We start from the raw sequence: 15,804 nt of genomic DNA, 5'->3' as shown, positions 1-15,804 counted from the left end.
TCCCCGCTCCCCCCTCCCCACCTCCACTTGAGGTCCAACCCTTCTCCCCCTTCCCTCCCCCTGCCACTTTGGGTCCAACCTTGCTTCCCCCTTCCCTCTCCCCTGTTACTTCAGGTCTGCTCTCACTTCCCCCTTCCTCCCCCATCGCTTCAGGTCCAACCCCACTCCCCCCTCCCTCACCACTTTGGGTCTGACCGCACTCCCCCCTGCCACTTCAGGTCCTGCCCTGCTTCCCCGCTCAGGTCTGACCCCTCTTCCTGCTCCCTCTCCCCCATCCTGTTTTGGGTCCCACCCTGCTTCTCCCCTCCCCTCCCCCTCACTTCAGGTTCAGTCCTGCTCCTCCCCCTCCCCCTGCCACTTCAAGTCTGCCTGGCCTGCATCTACCTGCTTCCCACTCCCCTCCCTCCCTCCCTGCCTGCCACCTCCCCCTCCCTACTGGCTGTTATGGGGGCGTCGCCATCTTAATCCCCCTCCTTCACCCTCAGGCAGGGAGGCAAGGGGGAAGCTCTGCTGCTCAGGCAGCCGGGATGTGTTCCCCACTGCCAAAGTTCCCTGACAGTGGCGTGAAGTTGGTCCTGCGCAGCCTGGGCGGCCCAGCTGGGTGCATGCACACTTGACCAGAAGCATTATGGACAGACAGACAGACTAAGCCTTTTATTATATTAGAATTCCCTGATGCATCAGGGAGTCTGCTATAAGCTTCAGCCTGCCCCTCTCTTCCACAGTTCAGACCCTGCCTGTTCTACTACTCTCTTACATAGTCCGGATCCTGCAACGGACAGTGAACATGATGGTTTTGTGGTCATTGTCAGCCAGGCTATCCTCTATATTCAAGTCGCTCACCAGATCGTCTCCTTTGGCCAAGACCAAGTCTAGGAGAGCCTTACCCCTGGTTGGCCAATGCACTTCCCGAATCAGGTGGAGCTCTTTCATACAGGTCAGGAAGCAAAGTGACTGATCCAACTTAGCCGAGCGTTCCTCCCAAGAAATGTCTGGGTAATTGAAGTCACCCATCACTCTAGATCTAGTTCCTCCCCCTGGTTTGGTGTTCTGTAATATACACCTACAGTTAGGTCTGTCTTGCCATGTCCCCCTCCCCCCACATAGTTTGACCCAGAAGGTTTCAAGCTGCTCTTCTTTGGAGCCAATGTCTGCCTTCAAGGAGATGTATTGCTCCCTCACAGTGAGCTACACCTCCACCTTTCTTCCCTACTTGGTCCCTTCTGTGCAGGGTGTAACCCGTTATGGCTATGCTCCAATCATGTGAGGAATCCCACCAGGTCTCCATAATCCCAACTGGATCATAATGCCCACTGGAGAGCAGGAGAGCTAGCTCCTCCTGCTTGTTCCCCATGGTCCTGGCATTAGTGTAGTGACCTGAGTCCTCCAATTGTGACCCTCAATTTCCTGTCACGCAGAGGGAGAATGATTCTCTCAGCTCTTGCAAGAGTGGCTCTCCTAGTGTCCCCAACTTCGGAGCTTTCCTGTGTGCCAGTTCCTGGGTATGCTCCAGTCAGTGTTTCCCCATCCCCCTGCAATCTTAGTTTAAAGCCTTATCTAAAAGATTGGCTATTCTAGCCAAGAACAGGTACTTACCCCTCCATGTGAGGTGGATGCCATCCCTTTCCAGGAGTATTCTCTCCCTGAAGTGCGCACTGTGGTTGAAGAAACCAAAGCCCTCTCGGTAGCATCACCACTAGAGTTGTCGGTTCACTTCTTCAACACATGCGTTAGGTCTTTGAATGTGGAATTTGTAGGCCTGTCCATGGCAGTGAAGGGACAGCAGGAGACATGGACTTAAATGAGGGCTAGCAACTTGAGTCCCTGACTGTGGTTCCTGGTGGACTGGTACTAAACTCTGTGCTGCCATGTTGACCTTTGCTGCTTATTTTATCCAAACTAATGGGACAAAAGTTGCTTATGTGTGTCTATGGCACTGCCATTTTTACTGAAGCCATTTTTAGATACCTCCCGCTGTCCACCCCAGACTCAACGCCTTGCTTGCCTGGTGAGAGTAAGGGAGCTTCTGGGGTCTTGGTACACTCCAGGACTTGGTACACACAGATATACCTGCCCACCCATGTGTGAGCTCTCTGCTCCAGCAGGACTGTGCTCTGTGGCATCTGGGCCAAGTGACCAACTAGAGCTTGGACAAAGACCTTCAATTTCCAGAATGTCTGAATGAAAACTGGGTGGGTGGCAACCCTACCCCAGATTGCAGCACGATGTACTCTAAGCCAGGAATGTCAGACTCACCCTGGGCCCCAGGCCAGATCTAGACCAGGGGCTCTTCCCGGGCTGGATCCATGGGGCTGCATTTGGGCAGCAGCATATGTCCAGGGGCATGTGGTTACACAGAGCCACATTTGGTCAGTGAGGAGCCAAGAGCACATGTTGGTGAAGAGCCAGGGCATGCAACAGCACAGAGCTCCGGCTGGGCAGCAACATTGAGCCATATTCAGGTAGCAACATGAAGTTGGAACCAGGGGCATGCAACAGTGCAGATATGTATGTGTCTATGGGTGGCAATCCCCCAGCTCCGCACTACTGCCCAAACATAGTTCCGTGCAGCTGCTTGCTCCCAACTCTGTGCTGTTGCCTGGCCAGAGATCCTTGCCACCCCATGCCCCTGGCTCCTTGTTCATGCATTCCCCCTGGGCCCTGTGCTGTCCAAATCCAGCTCTGCACTGCTGCACACCCATAGGCCAATCAGCAGTGCTGAGTTCCATGCCGCAGCAGTGCAGAGCCCTGGCTGGGTAGCGGCACAGAGCTGTGTTCAGGCAGTGACACAGAACCAGGGAGCTGCCCCTAATAGTCGTGTCCACTGAGGTCTAGGGACCCCAAATTCTGCTCTGCTGCACTTCTAGTAGCCCAACAGACTGGAACAGTTCCACGAGCCAGATCCGGCCCACAGGCCGTATCTCTGACACTGCCACTCAAAGCCAGTAGGGACCAACCTCTTTGGCAGACATGCCACAAATTAACCCCCCCACCCTTCCCAAGCGTCACTTTTTTTCCTTTTCTTCTGTCTGATTTGCTGTTCTGCTTTCTGCTCTCTGGCCTGCACTCTCTATCCAATCTACTAATATGAATTCTTCTTGCCCTATCTGCCGCTGTACTGCCTGACCCTTTCTTGATCTGCCCTGTTTCACACACACAGGTTGCCTGTGCCACTTGTGGCATGCATGTTACAGATTGGCCAGCCCCCCTCTAAGCAAACAAAAATGCTGCTTATCTGGAAGAAAACCACTCATGGTATTTTTCATCCAGTCTTCTGTGTACAACGATAGTAATGCAGTCTAGTGATTGCAACAAAACATTAAAGACCAGCAGCTTTCTGGCTTCTTTGCACAGATCAGCCACTTGATCACCAAGCACCCTTTGAAAAACCAGTTGACACCAGCATATCCCCTTGTAATTTGTGTTAATCATTATGCGGGGGGAAAAAACACTAGGGTAAAAGAAAAAAAACCCAGCAAGCAGCTGCTGCAGTAGCTGAGCATACCAACCAAACAACCACAATCTGTGCATAAAACTCAGCTGACAAGCCTCTGCATTCAGAGATTCCTGGTGAAGTTCACAGTTTTAACATATTTGATGAAAACTTAATTTAAAGGGATAAAACCAGAGGGAAAAACCCAATATGCCTATGCAAGACTATGGACCAGATTCTGTTCTTGTACATAGTACAGTATGTCTGGACTACAGTAATTCCACTGGAGTGGAATTCCTCTAAATGGGCTTCTTTTAGATTTACAGTATCTTACTGTAGCTGAAAGCAGAATTTGTCCCTTCACTTTTCTACTGTTCTCTAAGGACTGAGCCTTCTCTCACTTACTTCATCTTAGACTTTAGTAAAGTCACTTTTGATTAATAATTCTGTGAGATCTCGATCAAGTCCCCTTTAAGAGAATGCTCAAGAGCTGCCATCCAATTTTGCATTTGAAAAATGAATATGAGTTATTAAAATCAGCTGCTGTTTGAAACAAGTTTTGATACTGGCTATGAAAGACAAACTTGACCAGATTATCTCCATAGGATGGAGATGCATCATTAAAACTTCACTGTGTGAACATTAAATTAATGTCCTTTGCACTGTCTTTCAGAATTATTTCAATTAGCAAAGTTAATGTTTGCTATAACCTGTAGCCTTTGAATAAGTCTGTCTGATCACTTTTTTTCAATGACCTATAATTGAACAATTGCTGTTGTTTTCTATAAAAATCCTTTATTCCCCTATGTAATTATCTGATTTTTTTATTTGATGTGTTTATATATATATATAAAATAGGTTTTATCTATTAAGTTCTCCATTTAATATATATAGATATGATTAATTGGTTACTTACGTAATATATATATTAAATGGAGAACTTAACAGATAAAACCTAGACCCTCTGTTACATTGTGCTGTTTAAAGACTATGAGGTAAGCATTTTCTCTATTCTGTTGATTGTCATGTTATATGAAAAATTAATCATACATTTTGAAAACATTCATTGGGGAAATTTTAAAGGAGGCCGAGTGCAATTTTAGAGAGAGCTGCTTTCAGGAATACAATGCAAGTAATCATTTTCTGAAAGGACTGAGTTCTGGGCCTTTGCAAAAAACCTGAATAAGTTGGCCTTGAATTGGGGATTTTCATAAGAAGGAAACAGATTGCTTTCACTTCAGGCAGCAGGAGACCAAAATAACTGTTATGGCTGCTGTCTAACTCTTTTCCAACCCCACCCCACATTCACATAGGGACTTTAGTCAATGGATCTACAGAGCTGTACGTTTCTTAGTCAGGCCATACCAGACATGTCCACGTTGTTGAAGGGAAAATGGCTACTATGAAGACAGATGTTAAACACCTGCCACATATTACACTTAAGACATAAGTAACCAATTACCATATTTTTGCATATATAGTCCGCGGGCTATACACGTTTTTACAAACTTGATGGGTGGTGTGGGCTATACAAGGGTGTGGGCTATGCAGAGTCTTTAGAACAGCACAGTCTGTCCCCACCCATGGGCTCCAGCTCTGGCTCTGGCAGCTGTGCCCAGCAGAGTGTGGCTGATGGCGGTGGCGAGGAAAGGGGCTTGCAGCTCCTCATCACTCCCCTCCCCTGCAGAGCCTGCAAGCCCAGCAGAGCCCACACTTGCAGCCATGTCTTGGGGTGCAGGAAATACATGGGTGTGGGGAATACACAGAGTATTTTACAAAAACACAATTTTCTGCGGGTTATACATGGGTGCGGGTTATACATGGGTACGGGTTATATGTTCGAAAATACGGTAACCGTATCTTGAGTTGTAACCTGACCACATATTAAAACAATCAATGTCATCATAAAACAAGGAATAAGCCACAAAGTTATTCCTCCAAAAATGTGTAACAAGTTTTGTGGTTGGCTCCTATCACATCATCAATTCAACATCTGCCCAGGTATGCTCCTGTGGCTGAGAGCCCTATCACCTGATGTGCTCTGTCTCTCTGACTTGTTGCAACACTGAGAGAGCAGAAAGGAAACATTTCAGATTCTCACTTACAAACATGCTCCTTTTGTCTGCTCTGTTCAGTCTCTGGACAGTCATAGGATGAGTTGAGCCTTAAGGAGTGCAAGTCCTAGCTGTTGTCCATGACTGGCATTCACTCTGATTGCTAAGAGAAAGAAGGGGCTGAGCTCTAGATATGCTGAGGTGGTACAAAAGACAGCTTTTCCCTCAAAAGAGGACAAGGATCTGCAGGAAAAGACCCACTTCATGGAGTGGGCAACTAAAAAGCACCAGTTGAGCCCCAGCCCCTTCCATCTGATTGGTTCTAGGTCTGCTCTTAAGGAACCCCTCCGGCACCTAAACCTTGCTGCACAACTTATTGATCTCCAGTCCCTGCTCAACTCCTGTCCTAGTGATTCCTCTGGACTCCCTGATTAACCCTCTGGCTCAGTGTTTGGACTTCAGTTGACCTTGACTTGCTTCCTAACCTCTGATCCTCTGGTTCATTCTGGCCTTTGGCCTCCACCTGTTGGTTTGGAACTCGGGTTGCCTTTGGGTGCTCCTAACCCCCAGTTTGTCGCTGCATGCCTGCCAGTCCTCACTTCTGGCTCCACCCATGAGGCCTCATGCCTGTGAGAACTGTGCACTTAGTAGCTTTAATATTATTTTCACTTAAATCAGTGATAGTTGTTGCCTTATGTCAATATTTTCAATGGAAATAAACTTAGACTCATAAAAATCTGAGAGGCTACCTTTGCACAAAAGGTCTCTGTCAGCTAAATTCAATCTCTGTCAGTACCTGCAGGAGCAAGGTAGAACCTTGCTGGAAGACCCCATGGCAGAACCTTCCTATTAGTATGATGTGGTAATGGTACAAAGTGGCCATGACCTCTTGTCCTCATATGGAGCCTACTAAAGACAGCTTGCACCTGAAAAAATCAATGGTGCTAGCCAGGTGTTTCTAATTTGATTACTTTTGTCTGTAATTTTAATGATTTACACAACTGTTATCAGTTGTTAGTTCTGCCACAACTGGCTCAGATGAAACTTTCATTTTTTGGACCCTGAAAGAATTGAGAATAGCTGTATAGCTATTTAAAGAACTGTCAGAAAAATCTTTATTGAATAACTCAATGTTAAGCTAGAAATCCTATATTGTTATGGTAAAATCAAAGAATAACAAATCACAAAAAGCAATGCATCACTGTAAAATACAGTTCAAGTGAGAGACTCGTGAAACTAGGAAACTCAGGTTGTAAAGTAGCAAACCTTTTTCTACTATTTTATTCCCATTACTTAAGTTACTTGCCCTGTTATATTAAATCTTTCAACATTCATCAATACTCAAAAAAATGAAACTGGAAATAAAACAACCGTTTCAGATCTCTCTTTGTGTATGTAGAGGCAATATCTTTTTCAAGGACACTTCATACTAAACCTGAACCCTCCATGCCCTAAAATCTTTGCTCTACTTTTGCTTTTCATAACCTTGCCTAATTAACAATACTTTTGGCTTTACTGCATACAAGTTCAGTCCTAGCCTGACTTCTAGTTAACCCAACTACTCAGCTTCAATAAAATCTGTAATCTACAATAGGGGTGGGCAGTTATTTGGGCTGGAGGGTCTCTTTTGGAGTTTCGATGAGCTGTTGCAGGCTGAGAGGGTGGAGGGTGGTGCTGACCCACAGGCATGTGGGGGGGTAATTGGTCCAATCTGACCTCATGCTGTTCACCCCACACTCACCACCAGGGGCGCCAGATAGAGCAGGCAGGCAGGGTGTCCATGGAGACTTTACCCAGGCCCCTTGCGGGCAGGGCATGCTCAGCCAGGCAGATGGGATAGGGGTGGGTATCTTCAAAATGACCCCATCTGAACCCACCTTTGCTCATCATAACCAGCAGTAAAATTTTACTAAGATACCTATGTATAGATGTGCCTTTCTACAGCATACAAGTGTATAAACATTAGCCTAAGCAAAAGGCATATATGACATTAATGGAAGAGCCAGAGTCCCTTTTTTTAATCATGTGATTACACTGCCTCTCATTCCTATTCACTTCTTTAATTCTTTCTGCTCTTCTGTTCTATTAACCAGTGCCCTGTGCCTGTCTTTAATCATCCTAATTCATTTCAGCTCTGGGTTTTTTAATGGATGATGCTTTTCAAGCTGAATTGTGCAAGGTATCGCTGGAAAACAGATTCCCTGTTTGTTGGTCATTCAGACTGTTGGCTTTGAATCAACAATCAACACTTCCTCCTATTTTAGCAGTAAACAAAACTGACTTCTGGGTCAGGCATTTTTTGGTAATAAATAACCAGATAGATGTTAGGGGCTGTACAACTCAGCTACCCAGTCACTAACAGCTGAGGAAGGCTGACATTGTTATAAACTACAAAAATCTGTGTCCATAGCATCTTATAATATTTGCATTGCATTTTTTTCAGTACTACCATTTTTGTAATGGTCAGAACAGTAACCAATAGGAAGGCATCTCTTTTCATCAGGTGCAAAAAATCAAACCTGGGGCCTGATATCAGTAGTGATTTCAACATTATTTCAGGCTGGGAGAGACATGGAGGTTGGTAGTAGAAGACCTGAATATGCAAAGGAAATATTTTGTTACCTGCCATATGCAGAGCCAATAACTAGAGAGTGCTAATAAGGTACAAGGTGGCCTTTGGATATTTGCCCTGCCAAGGAATCTCACCAACTCTCGACTTTTTGTGACCAACTCTCCTGTACAAAAATTCTTGAGTATCATCAGCCAGGCACTGGAAAAAAAATTGTGTGAATGTAAACAGGAGCCTGAACATGTAGAAGCTTGCTAACACCAGAGCTGCATCTCCTTATTCCTGGCCCAGACATTGGGTTTGAGCTACAAGCTAAGAGTAAGACTGCAGCAGAGACAAACCCTGTGTAAATTCCACACATCTGGGGCTCTGTAGTTTCAGAAAGTGCAGTGCATGAAGAAGGGCCAGACAGAAGAAAAAGGACACTCTCCACAAAAGTCATTCTGCAATGCTCTTTCTGCTTGCAGCAGTAATGCTACCATAGTGATGAGGAAACAGTGAGGATGTTCTGGGCCTCTGAGTTTCCCAGACCTCCAAGGAAATACCCTTGTCCTCCATAGAGGTTCATAGTTCAGTTGGATTACTATAGGAATCAAGAACATCCCAAAATTGAGTCTGCGCTCAGACCTCACTACTTTACTTCATGATGAATCTATGGTTGAGATGTTACAGCCTGGGAGCCCTGGAGCTCCCAACTAACCTGGATCCTCCCATACATTTTCATACAGGAGTGGTACAAGTGGGTCCTATAACATCTTGCAGCACACAGATCCCTCTTCTGTTTTGGAAGATACATCAAGCAGAGTCTCTTTTGAGTGAACTCTCTTCTTGCCTTTAATTGTCTGTTCCTTTCCTACATGCACCTATTTCTCTACAGCTTTTTTCTCACTTGATGGCATCTCCCTGTCTTCTGGTATTTTCCTAATTTCCAGCTGTCTCCTTGACCTAGCCCTTTCTCCTTGGTGTTAATTATAACAGCTGTCAAGTATTGCTGTTCCTTATGATGAAGTGCTTCTGGAAAGCATGGCCCAGAAGGATGATTTGTTTCATTTTTCACTCTGAACTCTAGGATTTGGCAAAGCTGTTCACTCTGTCATTCCTACTAACATCCTATCTAATGGATTCTCAAATCTCTGAAGTCCTACAGCTTTAGCTACCTCCCTTGGTATCTGCTCTGTGGTGCAGCACCATTACCTTCATCTTTTCCTGTTCCAGTGACAGACCAGCACTCTACATCCCACCTGCCTCTGAGCCTGTGAATTCAAGAATCACATTAGCTTTGTGATTCTTGATACCATTGCATGACAAGCTCACATTTAACCAGCTTTTTTTCAAAGTGGCTGAGCTCATTTAGCTCCTTCCCAGCTTGTATTCATGCTGTTTAATTGTACAATTGTTCTTTGCTACGTAAGAAGGATGATCTAGAGGGTAGAATATCGCATTGGGGTTTGGTAGCCTGGGTTGCCCTCCTGGCTCAATGATCTTATGAGACTGCAGGCAACTCACTGACATTACTGTGTCTCAGGTGTCCCATCTGTGAAATGGGAACTATACCAGAGGCAGATAGGTACATGATTTTATGATTCAGCACCACTGGTACAGACCCTGGCAGATGACCCCTGGTAGCAGAAAGTCCAGGGCAGGGTGTAGTTCCAGAGGATCAAAGTGCCTGGGCATCTGCTGCTGGCCAATGCAGCCCCAAAGTGAATGGCTGTAAATGAGGGAGCTTGCCTGGCCCAGGGATAGAACCTAGAAAGCTACTATAACTTCCCTATAAATACAGATAAAAACTTCCCTCCCTTTGGATCATTTCATGTTGTCTATGCATCAAATTAATTGGCCAACCGCTAAACTTCAGAGCACTGAATCTTTCTACTCTGCAACACAGACCTCCAAGAACTTGATGGCCCATTATGCCACTAGATATCTTGACACCACCTGGAAGACACAGTCCAACCCAAGGTTTTGGTTTGTTATTTAGAACTCTCCTCTGCATTGCCCTAGGTTACCCAGGGAACTATGAGTACCCTTGGGAGGCTGTTCCTACTGATAGTCAATGAAGGTGGGAGTTTTCCTGCAGGTAGCTTTTGCAGCACACCATGGGCAGAAGAGACCATTGCAATCATCTAGTCCAGTGGAGCTTAATCTCTGGTCTGTAGATTGCACCCAGCCCACAGAACCATGTCATCCAGGCTGTTGGTCTCCCTATGGGTCTGGAAATTGGGTAGTGGAGGAGTGATGGCAGGATCCCACCTGCAGCAGTGGAGGAGTGGTGGCTGCCTTAACTGCTGTGGCTTCTAGACCTTTGTGAGTCATGGCACTTAACACTGTCACTGCTCCCCTGATGCCAATTTTCTAGACTTGTGGGGGGGCCTCTTGTGCCAGATAACATGACCCTAAGTGCTAGATGATGCCAACATGCAAGGTCTGTCTGCACTCAGATCCGGTGCACAGGGCTGGGCTGGTGCACTGAGCCAACTCGGAGGACAGATCTGGCATGCGGGGTCAGGCTGGTGCATGGGCTTTCTCTGTTGCTGGATTCCACACACCAAGTTGCACCCACAAACCAACCCCATATTGGATCAGACCTGCAGACAGGCCCCAAGCCACATATGCAGCCCATCGGTCTGGATAAGTTGAACACCACTGGTCTAGCCTGACCTCTTCTATAACAGAGGCCATTGGACTCCACATAATTCATTCACATTCAAAGACGACCGTGTCTTCTAGAACAACACCGAATTTTGACTTAAGAATGGTCAGTGTGGAAGAATCCCTTGTGATCTTTGTCAGATTATTCCAGGGATTAATTACCTTCCTTTTAAAATGTTATGCCTTATCTTAAGTCTGAATTTGCCTAGCTCCAACACCCTGAAGTTGGGTCTTGTTATACCTTTGTCTGATAGACTGAAGAACATTTTATTGTCATATTACTTTTCCTGATTAGGCTGTTACAGACTGCAATTGTCACCTTTTAAGTTTTCCTTTGATATATTAGATTGAGCTCCCTAAGTCTTGTACTATAAAGGCATATTTTCCAGTTCTTTAATTGTTTGCATACCTCTTCCCTGCACCCTCCTCAGTTTCTTCAATATACTTGAAGTGAGGGCACCAGGACTGGACACAGTACTTCCATGGCAGTCACAGCAATGCAAAATACAGAGGACATGTAACCTCTTTATATCTAGTTGATATTCCTCTGTTCATGCTTCCAAGGGCTCTCTTGGTCACAGCATTGTATTGGGAGCTTATGTGCATCCAATGGTTCACTGTGAATCTCAAGTCTTTTTTAGAATCACTGGAAAGAATCTCCCATGCTGTAAGGGTGGCCTGTAATCCTTATTCCTGGATGCGATTGATTCTTATGGAATATTATTGTTGTTGTTTCACGTGCCCTCTAACCCACTTTCCCAAGGGTGGATTATTTTATATTCTATACTGATTTAAAGACTCCAGGTATTACAGCTTCTTATTACAAAAATGTTCACTTTGCCCCCTCCTGCCTCCCCATCAGTGACTGACTTATGATGATCAGCAGCATGATTCAGTCTTGGTCCTGGTCCAGGAAAAGGTTTAATCTTTAACTTTTCTTTTCTTGAGCATTATAGCTAGTAATAAGTGCTTGTTCTTCCCTGTGGTGTAAAACATTTCTTTCTAGCCGTGTTGGACTCCAAGGCTATGTCCAGATGAGTGCAACCATGCAGCCATGCAGTATGTGGCACCACCGACACATCTGCGGCGCTACATACCACACATTCAGTGTTCTCCACGCTGTGACATAGCAGTGCAGGGAGTGGGGGAAGTTCACCTCAGGAGATCCCAGGGTGAAAAAATAAAATGGGGCAGCACACATGGGGACTATGCATGCTGCCCAAAACTGGAGCTGGCCTGCTGGCCAGGCTCCAAGAGGCAGGATCACTGCTGCTGTAGCCCCAGAAGGCCCCCAGAACCCCAGGTAAGGCTCCTGGGGCCAATATAATGCTGACCCCAGCCTCCTCTACCCCACCTGAGGTAACCTGCCACACATCAGCATGCATGTGGCACAAGGTATGCTGCTGCTAGTTGTCCCTGGGAAATCAAATGTCCACGCGCATGTGGACGCAGCCCAAGGAAGCAGGAATTCCTTTAGAAACAAATGGGAACCTCATGTATTTTACTGGACTAACCTCTGCTAGAGAAAGAAACTCGAAGAACAAGATACAGTAAAAGCTGTGTTAACCAGCATTTTACTAACCGGAATACTCTATTAATTGGAATCTCCAATATCCCCCAATACAAATCCTCACTTTAGCAATCAGAATCTTTGCCAAGTCAATCCGGCATACACATCAAGTATTTTTAATGCACAGCTGGGACAGGGTGGGGCACAGGACAGAGCTGCAGTTTATCTGAGGAGCACAGGGAGGGGTGGCAAATCCCACCACTGCATGCATCCTGGGCATAGGGGGTGTGTGCCTCTGGATCTGCACTGGGTAGAGCGGGCTGCTGTTGCGGGCTGGGGCTAGGGCAGCACTGGGCTCTTCCCAGCAGGGGTGGCTGCAATGCACTCCTATAATCCTTGATAGATATAACTCTCAGATAACCAGAAATGTTACATAACTGGCACCCTCCTTACCCCACTCATGCCAGAAAATAAAGCTTTTACTGTACTTGCAAAAAGTGTTATAAACTTTTGAGGTGCCCCAATAGCTGGAGTCCTATCACCTATGCCTAATTCTTGGAAGCTGTGGTTTTACTGGCCCAAAGAGCAGTAAGATTCATTCTCTCATACAAGTGGAGGTGAATTGTCCTTATCATTACTGTATTGATTATAATAAGTCTACCTTTTTTTCCCCCTCCAGAAGAACCATAAAAATCACACTGAATTTATACAAAAGGCTAAATTATGATCTGACAGTCTTTACTTTTTTACTTGGACCATTATTGTGTATGGAATTATTTTTTTTAGTGTAGTTTTAATTTCAGTATTTTTAGTGCATTTAACCTTTTAGGTCCATTCCATAGTTGTTTGATTCTCCTGGGGGATTTTGTAAGGACAGCACAATTCAGGATCTTAGTCTGTAGGTATCTGCTTGTATTCAGAGGAAAAGCTGCTTTTTTCCCTCAAATTGAACCTGAAAATGTTGGGGTGACTTATATACAGGGTCAACTTATAATCAGAACATGTGATATTAACACTAATGCTTATCTCATGCCAGGCAGCCTGCTGCTATGTTCTAAGGGCCTGATTCAAATCCTATTGAAGGCAAGGGAAAACATCTTATTAATCAGACCCATAATCCCTCTGAAGAGTATTATCCAATGAAATCCCAAACTTTGCTCTAGTCCCAAAGCAGTATTTATTTTACTGGTATTTTACTTTGTTTTGTACCAATGCTGGTAAGAGCAAGAACATGTTGAATGATATGTACATTATGAAACTTCTACTGTATGATGCTGTCTTATGTCTGGAAGGAAAAACGTTCCTATTATAAGAATTTTCACTGATGCTTTTTTATTTTTTTGACATAGACTGAAACCTGTTTAATAGCTCTCTCCTTTCTTTCTGGGCTGTGAAATATGCCCTGTTTACAGCACTGCATACATAAGGCTTTCATTTATTCACTGATCAACTTTCTTGCACAGAGTAGTGTAATCTTTTTTCAAATTAAGGTGTCCCTACCTTAACCTTGAGAGGTCATGTTTGGGAATAAGGCAGCTATTTGCTTCCCATGACCATGCCACACTTGACTTTTCCAAAGAAACTGAAAAGAAGGATGCCAGTGTGCTGCTGATACCACCAGGTCAACACTGTTCCCAAAATGAACTAGAGTATGAGCAGTAATAGACTGTATATGGTCCAGTGAACAACCACTAAAATTGGGCTGCAAGCAGCCTAAAATGAATTCCAACCAGCAACCCAAAGGGCATCGATTCCCCCCACCCCCCGCTTTTTTTTTCTTCTCAGCATTTCTCTTTAATCTTGTATGGCTGCATCAAGACATGAAGGGTAAGAGAAATAATGGAAAGCATTTTACAGTTAAGGAGTATGGAGCTAGTAAAAGGAGCAGGGTTTTCAGAATGAATTCCAATAGATCAGGGAAAGATTCAGTGCAGGGGTAGTGGGAGTCAATACTCAGCAGAAACTAATCTGGGATCCAACTCTAGCTGCCACAATCTTTGTTGCTACCTACTATTTATACTTGACTGTCAGTTCAGCTAATCCCTGTCAAGTTATTCCAGAGTGACTGGGATTTGGAGGAAACCTATCCATCCTCTGAGAAAGTTCTAGGCATGATTTATCCAATAAGTTGATGTTTTGGGAGGGTATTTAATAACTTTCAGCTGCTAGTGGCTTGTGTGTATATCCTGGTCATCTTTAAGTTGTCTCTAAATATGAATATTCATTATTGGGGTGATCAAAGCTGATCCTACCCACAGTAAAGGACTAAATGGCATACATGAATACCTAAACACCAGGGAAGGAAAAGGGATCAGGGGCTGGATAAGCACCCAGACTTCTGGATCATAGGTGATGCGCCCCTCGCCCCCCCATATTTCTGTGCCAGCAGTGGGGTGCTAGAGCACAGGGCTGTAGCCTGGTCAGAGCTAGGGCCTGGCAGCAGTGGGAATGGTGGCAGCTGCACAATTTCTGTGCCAACAGCAGGGTGTGAGGCTCCAGCCTGGCAGCAGTGGCAGCTTCAGTGTGGAATTCTGCCCTCCCATTGCAGTGGCAGCATGGAGTCGTTCACCCCCCACCCCTCAGTCAGCATTTATTCTTTGCCTATGTTCTGGATCCTTACTTGTTTTGTGGGATGTTCTCACAGGCCCTAGCTACTGCTCCTTAGTACCTGTAGCTATCTCTTAATTCCTTGCTCCTTCTTCTAATACAGGGGTAGGCATTAGGCAAACTTTCCTCAAGCTCCTAGCTGCAAAGCAAAGTCTTGATATGGTTGAGAGCTGTGGGACACATGACTTTTGAGAAGCACAAACCCCAGAGTCAGGGATCTGTGCCCAGTACTCCAGCTCAAATGATAATCTGCCATCACCGAATTTGTTAGAATAAATAATAAATGAGAACTGGGGAAAATAAAAATGGAAAATAATAAACAGATAAATCAAACCATTCCTTTTCTCTCTGGCTACTAGCTTCCTTCTTTTTGGGAGCCACATTTAACCTACCTGGAGTTTGGCATCCCTGCTCTAATCCCTGCTGATTTTCTGCCTCTTTCAAAAATAGACTGTTCCCCACTTGATTCCTCTAGGTTCTGAGAGAAGAAAACATTTCCTAGGGAGCGCAGATTAGGAGGTTGGAAGGGGGCTGTGTTTAAGGCAACTGATCCACCCACTCTGTGCAGCAAGCTTAGCAACTGAGCTGGGCATAGGGAGCACTCAGCACAGCATCCTCTCATGGCAGGAGGGTTGTCTTACAACATTCACAGAAAAATCTCTACTGCTGCAGAAGGGAAGTGAGAGAGATACTGCCTGGGAATAGACATCTGGCATGGGCTGCCATAAGGAGGGACAGCCTTAACCAGAAATGAGCAACTGGAATCTTTTTTGCTGATATAATCAGTGAAAATTGCAGAGCCAGTGCTGATTATACAGCTGTGTGGAAAATCATTTGTGCAGTCTGTTTCAGTTGTCCCCATGCTAGCATGCAAAGCTCTATCCTCCAGTGTCTACAAGATGACCAGCGGCAGTGCAATAGGAGCCTACCATGGTGGCCTGACCTTACAAGGTGCTAAGTTGTCTCAGCTCCTGTTTAA

The 15,804-nt window shown here is 45.3% G+C and overlaps 1 long non-coding RNA gene across 1 annotated transcript in view; it reads right to left on the bottom strand.

Annotated features, from left to right (window-relative positions):
- LOC109316266 overlaps nucleotides 1-15,364 on the bottom strand; it is a 21,890-nt gene extending 6,526 nt beyond the window's left edge. Inside the window, exons 1-2 of the long non-coding RNA XR_002102787.1 lie at nucleotides 15,218-15,364; nucleotides 1,597-1,759 (exon numbers count right to left, since the gene is read on the bottom strand). This is a non-coding gene — a long non-coding RNA (uncharacterized LOC109316266). The remainder of the gene's footprint in view (nucleotides 1-1,596; nucleotides 1,760-15,217) is intronic.
- Nucleotides 15,365-15,804: the final 440 nt, after the last annotated feature.

Source organism: Crocodylus porosus, unplaced genomic scaffold (genome assembly GCF_001723895.1).
Source record: "Crocodylus porosus isolate Cpor-Errol unplaced genomic scaffold, CroPor_comp1, whole genome shotgun sequence".
Classification (NCBI taxonomy): Eukaryota; Metazoa; Chordata; order Crocodylia; family Crocodylidae; genus Crocodylus; species Crocodylus porosus.
Note: the sequence above shows the minus strand (reverse complement) of the source record. Positions and strands in the feature narration are given on the sequence as shown.